We start from the raw sequence: 12,393 nt of genomic DNA, 5'->3' as shown, positions 1-12,393 counted from the left end.
TTGGAGATGCCCACAAGAAGAAGCACTAAATCTTTTTTGCTGACCACCAGTGAGGAATTGAGCTAAGTTGATGCAAGTTGGGCCAGAACTCTCCAACCAGATTCCTAACTCTCAGAAAATGTGAAATATAATAATTGTATCAATTACCCATTGATGTATAACAAGTTACCCTAACTGTATCACTTTATCACTGCCACCCTGTTGTTCATCGATTTTCTCGAGCAGGCACCAGTAATGTCTCCTTCCTTTATCCTAGCCTGAGATTTTAGAAAGTGCCACATTCAAGGCTCTTTCAGGGTCAGGAGAATGAGACCCATCATTGTTACTGGGTTTTGGCATATTGAATACAACACGGGAAGTTTGCCAGGCTCTGAAGACCTCCGGTTCCAGCCACAGCCATGCTTAAGACCCTAACTGTAGGCTTTAAAAAACACTGGTGAGGGAACGCCTCTTGTGAATGACTATTTCTTTAAAGGAACTACCTGTTCCCCTTATAGAAAGAGATACCCCTTGCTATCTGTATTCCTCTGAGTTGTTGGTCCTCCTTTTGTTCCATCTTTACCTAGGATTTATGTTACGACCCTCTGCCCTGCTTTCTGCTCTGAGATTGTTTCTATGCTCCTTTGCCTTCAGGTTTCTGTTTGGTATCTATTGATGGAAAACACCTGAAGGGGACAAAGGCCAGAGACGGAAAGAACTTCATATTAATCCTTCTGATTCTGTTTTTCCTCCTACCAGGCCTGGGGAGGTAAGAGAGGACAGTACACTCAATATCAGTTTACTAATATCATTTAAAAGGAATGCAACTCACTCATGGTTTTTCTTTTGAACTAGAAAATAACCTCTTATTCTCCCAAGACAAACAAATTCAGGTCTCATTACTCTACAAACAAAATCAAGTTGAACTGCCTGGATTATGGTCTTGCTGCTACAGTAATTACTGGGGTGGAGATATGAGTCAAGGAAGGTAATGAATTGAAAACACTTTTGGCTTGGCACAAGGAAGATTATATTTTCACTTCTCACATGCTGATAGTTTCCCATCTAACCTTATTCAACTTCTCTGATATCCTCATATATAGGAGGAAAACTAGACAATCTTATCTATTTCAGAGGGTAGTTGTTTTGGAAAATCAGTTAAATAGAATTATACACTTTTCTTAAAATATGAATTACAAAGAAGCTAAGAAACCACCTCAAAGACACATGGTCAGTTGAAACTGGGATTTGAACATAGGAATCAGCTCTGGAATCCATGCTCATCAACACAACCTCTACTGTAACTCTTGACTCTGACAATACTCCTCAGATTATTCATTCAAATTCTCTTTAGGTATATGGTTATGTCTCTGGTCTCTTTCCTTCTGTAATATTGTATTGAAATCTACTTTTCCATTTTACAAAATAAAAAAAATCACAAGGAGAACCAGAACATTAATGTTTTTTGTTTGTTTTTTTTCAAAGGCAAACTAAACTCAGATTTTTAAGATCAAAGTCATACTACGCAAACAAGTTATATTGACTGGAGACTCATTGTCCTCCCAGGCAAGTGTAAGGCAATGAGTTTGACCCCTGAAATTGCCTCTTAAACTGAACAGGCCCCAACAACTAAGCTTTTTGTGCTTGGCAGCTCTGTCTTGTCTGTTATCCCTGGAATGAGAAGTTATCTCTGGTTCTACTGAAATTATGTGTGTGTGAGCACCACAACTTCATTTATTTTTTTGACACTTTATTTAAGCACCTAATGAACAAGCTTGCTCATAATACAGTTGTTTCAACTCAGGCATTCAGTGTTCCAACACCAACACCACTACCAGTGTGACATTCCTTCCACCATTGTCCCCAGTTTCCCATCCAATCTCCAAGTCTTCCTCATTAGCAGGCAAAAATAATTTGCTTGTTACAACAAAATAGCAAATGGAATTATTAAAAAATAGTTTAGTAAAAGAAAGTTTTTGAAAATTGTTATATTTCACAATATAACATTGTCTAAAGCATTGTCTGAGTACTTACTGACTTATTTAGTGCTAGTTGAGCCTTCTGTGCTTGACTTTGAGCTTAATGTCTTCCATGCAATTTCTCCATCAGATTTGTTGGGTTTCTACTGGTCTGTCAGTATTGTGAAATTTGGAAGTGGCTATGTGCTCCAGTCGCTTTGGAATTGGAAAAATTCTGTGGTTTTGCATCTCTTCTGAGATAAGTTGTGAAGCTGTGAAGGTAAACTGTTTGTATGCCAGCGGATGTGGGGTGTCACTAAGGCTGCTGGGGCTAGGAGGGTGAGAACTTGGCCCATCCCCATCCTGAGAATGTCCCAGAGTTTGAAACCCAGAGATTGGTCTACCTAAGAGCTTAATCGGCTTGGTGTTTCTTCCAAGATTAGTCCAGCATCACAAGTTCAGTGTGTGACCTCTGATATCCACCTTTAAGCATGGATGTGATATCTGATCATCACAACAGCACAGAAGGAAGATCAAAGATCAAAGGGGAACAAAATCAACACATTGTGTACATTATAAGTGAAAAACAACTTTATGTGTTTCTTTTCTAAAGAATACTATAGTGTCAAAGTAAATTAGAGCAGAAGTTCAAGATATTTTATCTGAAGGCCAAACAAAGTGTCAAACAGATTTTGGACTTTAAAATATTTTACATTTTGAAGTTACAGTTTCTGTGTTAAATATACTGTGTGTGTATGTGTGTGTATGTGTATGTATGTTACAAGTATTATCAGCAGATTATGCAACCAAAAGCCTAGGGAAACCTTTAGTAATCAGACACAATTTTTCTGCAAGAGAATGTATTCATATCAATGCCAAGTAGGATTGATAGTGGTTATAAATAGTTCCTTTCAGGAAGTCATGTTTTGATGACAAAAGAACTGTAAAAGACTTTCAGTTTTTCCACCACAGACAAAGCGTGGTAGATTTGAGGTGATAGAGTTAGATCAAAAGTAATTAAGATAAGCTTTGTTTTTCTGGGAAAAAAGGAAAGAGATTGTTTTACCTTGAAATTTGGTTAAATAGGGAGTAAAATTTTGTGCTAGGAAACACTTTGATTTTAAGAAGGTGGGACTGTCTTCCCTTTGCATCTTTGGGCAAATCCAGAGGTGAATCCTAGACTGGGTAAATCCTAGCAGTGCCAATTCCAAACAACACTATATTGCTAGAACTAAGCAAGCATGAGGCCCACAAAGTATTGCTGAGAGTGGTCCATAGACTTGAGCATCATTGGAGAACCTCTCCTCACACCTGGAACATTAAAGAAAATTCATTATAAACTCAACTGCATTGGAAAAAATTAATTGATTACACATGGTTGGTTTTAAATCCTTTCTAGAATTAGAGAGGATTCAGACATAGCACACTTTGGACCCCACAAATTACTAAATCACTTAAAAATCACTTAACTTCCCGTTAGTCGTCGATTTGCTCGAGCGGGCGCCAGTAACGTCTCCATTTGTCCCTGTCGCGTGCTAGTGTAGCCCAATGGCATCTCTTCGCTCCGGGAACATGGAGGGCCTCAAACCGATCGTTCATGACCTTGACAAAGAAGTCTGACCATCTGGTAGGTGGGCGGCCACGCGGTCTCTTGACATCCCGTGGAATCCAATCAGTAACAGCTCTAGTCCAACGGTCGTCTTTAAATCTCATTACGTGACCAGCCCATCTGATTTTCGACACCTTGGCAAATGAGACAGCGTCCCTGATCCTTGATCGTCGACGGATGTCAGAACTCCGGATTCTTTCTCTCATTTGAGTGAAACGTGATATTCCAAGCATAGCTCTTTCTATTCTTCTTTGGGAGACCTGAATGGCGTTCTCATCTTGTTTGCGTAGGGCCCAGGTCTCTGAGGCATATGTGAATGCAGGAAGAACAGTGGAATCAAAGAGATGTGCCCGGAGCCGGAGGTTCTTCGTCCTCTTAGCTATTTCTTCGACGTTCTTGAAGGCGTTCCAAGCCGCTCTCTTCCTCCTGCGCAGCTCGGGTGCCAGGTCATTTGTCATGTTGACCTCTCGACCTAGGTACACATAGCTGTTGCATTCGGAGATGGTCGTTCCATTGAGAGCGAATGGGGCATCAGGAACAAGGCTGTTTCTCATAAACATTGTCTTCGTAAGATTCAGCTGTAGTCCTACCTTTCCACACTCACGGTCAAAGTCGGCCAGCATTTGTGCCGCTTGGCTGATGTTTGGTGTTATTAAAACAATGTCATCAGCAAAGCGGAGGTGGTGTAGTTGCCGACCATCTATCTTCACTCCCATTCCTTCCCATTCCAGTCGTCGCATGATGTTCTCGAGGGTGGCACTGAAGAGTTTTGGTGAAATGGTATCACCCTGCCGCACCCCTCTCTTGACATCAACGATCACTTCTTTGTAGAATGGTGAGATCCTGGTAGTGAATCCGCAATACAGCTCACGGAGGATCCTGATGTATTGGGCTTGAATGCCCTGATTGGCTAGGGCTTCAATGACCGCTTCCGTCTCAACAGAATCAAAGGCCTTCTTTAAATCAATGAACGTTAAGCAGAGCGGCATCTTGAACTCCCGAGAAACCTCAATGAGTTTGGTTATCGTGTGGATATGGTCGATGGTGCTGAATCCTTTGCGGAGCCCTGCTTGCTCACATGGTTGTCCTTCATCTAGTGTTCTGCCAATCCTATTCAGGATGACTCGAGTGAACAACTTGTAGATGACAGACAATAGGCAGATCGGGCGATAGTTGCCAATGTCATGGATGTCTCCCTTCTTGAACAGTAGTACGGTCCTGCTGGTTTTCCATTGAGATGGAACCTTGCATTCAGACAGGTAGCGAGTGAAGAGCCGAGCCAGTGTATTGATGAGTACTGACGGCAGGTTCTTCAGGTGTTCAACTTTCTTACACTAGGAAACCTGCACTGGCTTGAAAACTGCTGGTCTAAGGTCATGCTAGTGGTATGGAGATTTTGGAGGACAGGCTGTGGTAGCATGGCTATCGCAGATCAACATAAGGTTGCAGGAAATAGTACATGGACCAGGTTATACAATTCCATGGAACCTAATGATGGTGCCCTACCTATGCAACACTTCCAACAATTACAACATATCCTGTAAAACCCCAAGAAAGACATGCATGGTTAAGGAGAGGAGGTCTTCATTATGGCCTGACCCAGAATGGTGTACTAAATCTGGGTCTTGAAAGTTAACAATTCTTTCCTAAGACCTGAAGGACCCTCATGCCTAACAAGGCTCTTTGGGTCAGGAAGTTGGCAGGTGTTTTGAGAAGGAAAGGTAGTTTGAGTAGGACCGTTGTTTTGAACTTGGGCTCTAGAGCAGAGTTGCCTGGATTCAGATTCTGTTCACCTTCTGTGTGACCTCGAGCAAGACAGTTACTTCTGTGGTCTCCATAACCTTCTAACTGGAAGTGGACACAATATCCTCATCTTCCATGGGGTGTGTGAAGGCAAAGGAGTTAATAGAGAGAGTTTGGGTCCAGAGTTATGTCTGTTACATTGGATCCCTCAGGATTGTCACTCCCTTTATTGGTGGTTGCTATCCTGAGATTTTCTCCACTGCTGGCTTCTAGCTATGTTTTTGTGGTAAGTGCATCTTGGGCACTGAACTAGTGCCTTTTGGCCCCTCCTACCCACCTCTGATGATATTTTGATATCTGTGGGCACTGATACATACCTCTTCGGCATCACTAGACCCTAATAGTGCTCCAGGAGGAAGACAGAGGTGATGCAGGGCAGATGGCCCACAAGGAACAGCGTCCTGACTTTTACGCAGGTAATTGTCATAATGATAATTTCGCACATGGGATACACACACCAGGGAGAACAGAACAAACATGGAAACGAAAATTATCTCCCAGGGTTGGTACAACTTGTTCTCCAAATTCAGGGGTGCTAGAGCAACGAGAAGTAACAATGAAATTGTCACTCTTCTCGAGAGTAACGTTTCCCTCATTCTTGTTCTACTAGAATGTCAGTCAAGGATTATATGAAGGTTTCATTATGAAGGAATACAGAAAATATAAAAACTAAAAGAAACTTATGTGATTATCCTAGGAGAGACCAGAAAAATAACGGAAAAGCAATACCCAAGCCAATGAAGCATAGCTGTTCTTTGAAGAAAAGAGCAAGAAGGAGACTTGTGAAGGACAGTTTTGTTCTCTGAGCAGTGAGAAGCATACCATCTTTATGGTCAATGTATGAGTTTGCCAATAAGAGAAAGGTTTAGCTCCAGCTTGAACCACAGACCTCAATCCTAGCATAGTTTTCATCCCTCTATATTTTGGGGAATTTCAGCCGTACTTTGTGGTGCTCAAGGCTTACTCCTGGCAGAGGAATTATACCTGGAATTATTCAAGGAATCCTAGCTAGGGATCTAATCAGGCCAGTCTTACACAAGACAAGTACCTTAACCCCTGAACTCTCTCTAAGACTCTATCCCTCCACATTTTAAGGCCCTCCCGTTGATCATCGATTTGCTCGAGCAGGCCCAGTAACGTCTCCATTGGAGACTTTGTTGTTACTGTGTTTGGCATATCGAATACGTCATGGGTAGCTTGCCAGGCTCTGCCGTGCGGGCGAGATACTCTTGGTAGCTTGCCGGGCTCTCTGAGAGGGACGGAGGAATCGAACTCAGGTCGACCATGTTGGCTGCGTGCAAGGCAAATGCCCTACCGCTCTGCTATCGCTCCAGCCCATTTTAAAAAAGATTAATAGTTCATAAGAAATCTCAAATGTTTTTGGTTTCCCTTTCTCATCACCCAGCACTTAAAGCTTCATAAACAGGCTTATTGCTTCCTCATGTATTTGTTCTGTTGGGGAAAGTAAGCAAGACTTGCCTGGCAAGCAGGACATTGGCAAATAGAGTCGTCTTCATCCCCTCTCCTGGGAGTCATCGCCAAAGCTGCTCTGAGGACACAGCCTTGAGAAGGTGTCACGTGTTGCTGAGGTTGTCTAATCGGTAAACTTAGCTGCTGAGTTAAGGCACACACACTTTTGAGATTTGGTAGAAGGTGATCTTTGTGGGGGGATGCAAAAAATAATCCTGTATTGTGGTTACTTAAGACAAACCTCTGAAGTTCCATAGCTCATTAAAACTGCCACCATGTTGGGCCCAGGAAGATAGCTTCATAGGATATCACTAATACCTTGCAAGTATAAGCCCTGGAACTGCAAGGTTCACTGGATGCTGCTGAGTATGACTGGGGGACTTCACAGACATACCAGGGTCCAAGAGGTGCTACATCACCAGTTTAAGCTCCTAGCCGACCAGTTTGGCATCACAGGATTAAGTGATCCCCAGGATCTTTAGCATAGCTGCTATGGTCCCCTGCCACCTTATTCCCCATACCATCCCAAAACCACATCCTGAAAAATGACTTTTAACTAATCTGGAGTGGCTTGTCTCTTTTTTCAGGTTCTCCCCACCATCTGAATATGAGAGTTGGTTTCTGATTCTACCTGACTTGTGACCCAACACTCTCAGTGTCGTTCTTGTTTCAGACATCACCAGGGTTTGCTCTAAGGCATATGTGTGGGGTCTAATATACAGGCAAAGATATGAAACGTGAGGCCAGGAAAATTTTAGAAGTCAGCTATCCAATGGTTCAACTTGTGTCTTATGGCCACCATAAAGACACCGAAGAATATTCCCCTAGGTCATCTGGGTCTCCTATTCATTCCTTGGATCTTCCCCACTCCCCAACGGTGTGTATTGAGACAGCATGAACGTGCTCTCACAATACCACATAATAGAAGGAATATCTAATTGTGCCACCAGAAAGTGCCCTGAGCTTTACCAGGAGACCACATGCGACTCTCCAGGTTTACTCAACTCTTCTAGCCCTCTATTTTATTCTTCACCCACTTACAGCTTATTTTTTGTTCTCCCTTGATCTTTGGGGCAAGAGATGAGAGTGGGTAGGGAGGGAGAAGAGGCTGCTGCCTGCTGTTTCATCTTCAGTGTTTCCTTCAAATTTATCTTCTCACAATTTGCCACTAGCTGTTTCTTAAGTTCTTATCTGGGCCTAAGTTTCCTTGCTTACCTTTAGGGCAAACATTTGCCCCAGTTCAATAAACTTAATTTTTAAACTTCAAAAAAATTAAGTGTTCTGTGATTTACAACACAATACTGTTTATTATGGTTTACCATAAACACAACTCCACTAATGCTAGTACAGGTACACACAAAGATAGCTCTTTTTAGAATATAGAGTAGAAAAATCCAGTCGTAGAAAAGAAAGTTGTTATATCAGGACAGAATATGGGATTGCATACACTTTGGCAACCAGGGGCCTAAGATTGGAGCACTGTGATACCCTTTGCCTTCTTCCTACTCCAGAATGAGTTTGTGGTTTTAGTAAGAGGATGTGGAGCAGGATAAAGTTTTCATTTACTAGTTCACTGACTTCTTCCTCTGTGAGGAAGAATTCCTGCTGCTTTTCCATTTCTCATCTACTCTATTAAACTCAAAGTCTCTCTTATACCTTTTCTGATTTACATTTCAAAAGACCCCACTTTAATACAACCTTAATCTGATGATTTGGTGAATAAGTGAAGAGACCAGAAATGGGGTGGGTGTGTCTCCCGCTTCACCCTCCCTGGGCCCAGCAGGATCCCAGTAGTTTCTGATTGACAGGTCCAGCACTGAGAATTCTCATTCTGAGTGGGAGGACATTTTTAGTGACTACAAGAGTTTATTTGGCAAGTGAGAAGGTACTCATGAGTGTTGGAGGGTGCTTCCACACCAGGGGTACCTGGTGCTATTGGATGATGCCCAGGGAAGCCTTTCTCAGCCTGGCTCCACAGACCCATGTTCCCTCACCCCCAGGGCATATGTCTCAGTTTTACATGACTTTCTAGCTCATTAAAGGCCCCACTTACTGTCTTTCCCCATCACTATATCTTTAGTCCCACTTCATTGTGTTACTAGGGTTTGCCCCATAAATAGAACATACTCAAGTCCTCCTGCATATAGGATCTGTTTATGGAGAAATGTTAGCTATGATAGTAGGAAAGGGAAATTTCCATAGTTTCTGTGTTTTCTTCTTGCCACTCACGTTCCCACCCCATAGCAATCTTGTTCTGACTTTGCCACTCTGAAACTCCAAATGCTTCAGAACTTTCTCTCCATCTTTCCCCCTCTTTTTTTCCTATCATGATCTCATTCAAAATGTTCCCACTGGAAGGCTTGCATACGACTGACCAAGGTTTTATCACTGGCCTTTCATATGGACCCCTGAGTCCCACCAGACATGATCCTTGAGCGTAAAGATAGGAGTAAGCTCTGGGAACATCAAACAAAATAAATAAGGTAAAGGTAAAGGCCCCCCCGTTGATCGTCGATTTGCTCGAGCGGGCCCAGTAATGTCTCCATTGGAGACTTTGTTGTTAATGTGTCTGGCATATCGAATACTCTTGGTAGTTGCCGGGCTCTCCGAGAGGGGCGGAGAAATCGAACTTGGGTCGGCCATGTTGGCCGCGTGTAAGGCGAATGCCCTACCCACTGTGCTATCACTCCAGCGATACTTACCTGGCAGGGGAGATACCATGATCACGTAGGTGGTTTTCCCAGGGTGAGGCCCATCCACTGCACTTGGGATGTGCTGACCCCTGCGATTTCCCCAAATGTGGGAAACTCGACTGCATAATTTGTGGTAGTGGGGGACTGCGTTCGTGCTCTCCCCTGGCTTAGTAGTTAAACAAAATAAATGAATAAATAAAATGTCCCCACTTTATTTGCTTTGGTGGGGGGCAATACTCGGGGCTACTCCTGGCTCTGCTCTCAGGAATCACCCCTCGCAGTACTCAGGAGACCACATGGGATACCGGAGACAGTCATGTCCAAGGCAAGAACATTGCCTGCTGTACTATCTCTCTAGCTCCAACTGTTTCCACCTTACTAATTTGCCCTTCCAACATCTATGTTCCTCCAAGTTACATCTTATTCCTCTGTTCTCACTCCTCACACTAGTGAAGTCCCGCCAGCTTCTTTGTTTTCAACTGTAACAGGTGCTAGTGAAGTTCCAATCCTGTATTTCCTCAACCTGCCTCCACTATTTCTGTACTGAGTATCCCCTCCTAGGTAAAGTTCTCTGTAGGTAGAAACTCTTAAGACAATTTGTGTGGGTAACAATCACAAATTCTCATTTCAGCAAGGTCCCAAGAGATCTCTGTGCCACCAAATGAGATTTCGTTGTTGTTGTTTTGGGCCACACACAGTAATGCTCAGGTCTTACTCCTGTCTCTGCACTCAGTCATTCATGGTGATGCTTAGAGGACCTGATGAGGTTCCAGGAATTGAATCTCCAGTAGTAATCATATGCAAGACAAATGCTCTATTTGCTGTACTATTGCTTTGGCCCCGAAAATGAGATTTTTCACAAGACATTTTCCTCTTCAAATTTTTGACAGAGAGACAGAAACATGAAGAGGTGGGATTCAGAAAAGTTATGATTATGGGGCTAGAGCGATAGCCAGGTAGGGCATTTGCCTTGCATGCAACCAACCCAGGCTCGATTCTCAGCATCCCTTATGATCCCCTGAGCACTTCCAGGAGTAATTTCTGAGTGTAAAGCCAGAAATTACCCCTGTGCAACACCGGGTGTGACCCAAAAAACAAAACAAAACAGAAGTTATGATTATTTTTTATGTTGGAAAGCACTCTAACTGGAAGGTAAGGCATAATCAGTGGAAAGAGAAAACTCTGAAAGAACTTCAATTTCTCAGAAGGTGGAGGGGAAGGACTATAAGGAAGCAGGAAGCCAAGAGCAGACTCAGATATACTGCAGGTGCCAGGGGAACAAGCCTGGGGGTTCCTGCTAGTTGCCTGGTTCCTTCTTGGACAAGGAGGCAAGATCTTTTTTCTGGAGGTGGAATAAAATCAGGCATTTGGGGGTAGAGGTCACATCTTGAAATGGATGGATTAGAATGTAAGCAGTGTATTTCACTTGATGTATTATTCTCTGGATCCATCTACATATCAATAAGAGGGAGAGGAACAGACTTAGAATAAATTCTTTCATGTGGGATATAAAGAAATTTGTTAGGGGAATATCAATGCCCAAAGGCAACAGAAAGGAAAGGCAAAAGAACTCACCATGGGGTGGGTGTGGAGGGGAAAAGTTAGGGAAGGGAACACTAGGACAACTGTGGAGGGGAAATGTTCCTGTCAAAGAGGCAGGCCAGTGGGTGGAAGGAGAACTTGGGATTCTGGGGGCGGGTAGTGAGCACTGGTGAAGGAATTGGTGTGGGAGCATTGCACACCTGAAATTTGATTACAAATGTTTTTGTAACTTTGTAAATCATGGTCATTCAATAAAAAATAAGTAATAAGTTTTAAAAAGAATAAAAATGGAATGCATTCAATGGAGAGGTCAACAAAATACGGGTTTTGAAAAATGAAGTTTATGGGGCCAAAACAATAATACATGGGGAGGGCAATTACCTTGCACATGGATGACCAGAATTTGATCCCCAGCATTTTATGTTGTCCCCCAATCCCTTCTAGGAGTGATCTCTTAGTGCAGAGCCATGAGTAAGCCCTTAGGTCCTTCAGGCATGGTCATAAATTGAATTAAAAGTGAGATTTACTGACTACTAGAGCTTGACAATGTGCAGGTATCTGGATACAAGTGAAGGTTAACGCAGAAGCTTGGGCTTCCTCCTGGCTTCTGTGAGTCTCTACTTTGTGACTCACCCTTGTGTTTCAGCAATTTAAACACCATTCATAGATTTCAATGGCCCAAAGAGAGATCACCCCTAGGGTTCCAGTGGAAAAAACAGGAAGCTTATTTCTCAAAGGTCCCTATAATTGCTTTTCTGTGTCCCAGTGGTCCCTATTGAGTGATGAACCAATCACTAGGGCCAGAAAAGTGGGAGAGTAAATAATTAGCATGAATCCCTCAAGGTGCATTTTTGGAAATGGGAATAAACTCAAACCACCTCCAAAACTCTCATTGAGAGGTGGGGAGAGGAACTTCTTCAGAGGAAATTCTAAGCAGTTTTTGAAGAGAAAGAGTGGACTGGACAACAACCAACAAAATCTACCACAGTTTATTTCTAAAGGAAATTGTGTGAAGCAGTAGTTGATAAATTGGTTAAAAAATGTTTGTGTCAAGGTGGGGTTCTGAAAGGTATGAAACAGAGGAACTTATAGTGGTGTCATACCTCTTGGCTTTATGATTGTAGGATCCCAGAGGAGGCTGGTGGTATGAGGGAATATTGTTCACTCTTATCCCTCATACCACCAGCCTTCGCCACTCAGTACTTCTATTGCAAACCACAATACCCTAAATGAAAGAGAGAGCAAGAGGGAATGCCCTGCCACAGAGGCGAGTTGAGGTTGGGGGGATGGGGTGGGGAGTGGGAGGGTTACTGGGATCATTGGTGGAGAAAGGGCACTG

The 12,393-nt window shown here is 43.0% G+C and overlaps 1 non-coding gene across 1 annotated transcript; it reads left to right on the top strand.

Moving 5' to 3' along the window:
• The first annotated feature begins 9,513 nt into the window (after window positions 1-9,513).
• On the top strand, window positions 9,514-9,677 carry LOC130044739 (U1 spliceosomal RNA). The gene has a single exon (XR_008795489.1). It is a non-coding gene; the product is annotated as a U1 spliceosomal RNA (small nuclear RNA).
• Window positions 9,678-12,393: the final 2,716 nt, after the last annotated feature.

This window comes from Sorex fumeus, unplaced genomic scaffold (assembly GCF_029834395.1).
Source record: "Sorex fumeus unplaced genomic scaffold, SorFum_2.1 ptg000123l, whole genome shotgun sequence".
Classification (NCBI taxonomy): domain Eukaryota; kingdom Metazoa; phylum Chordata; class Mammalia; order Eulipotyphla; family Soricidae; genus Sorex; species Sorex fumeus.
This window is presented reverse-complemented; position numbering and strand designations above follow the sequence as displayed.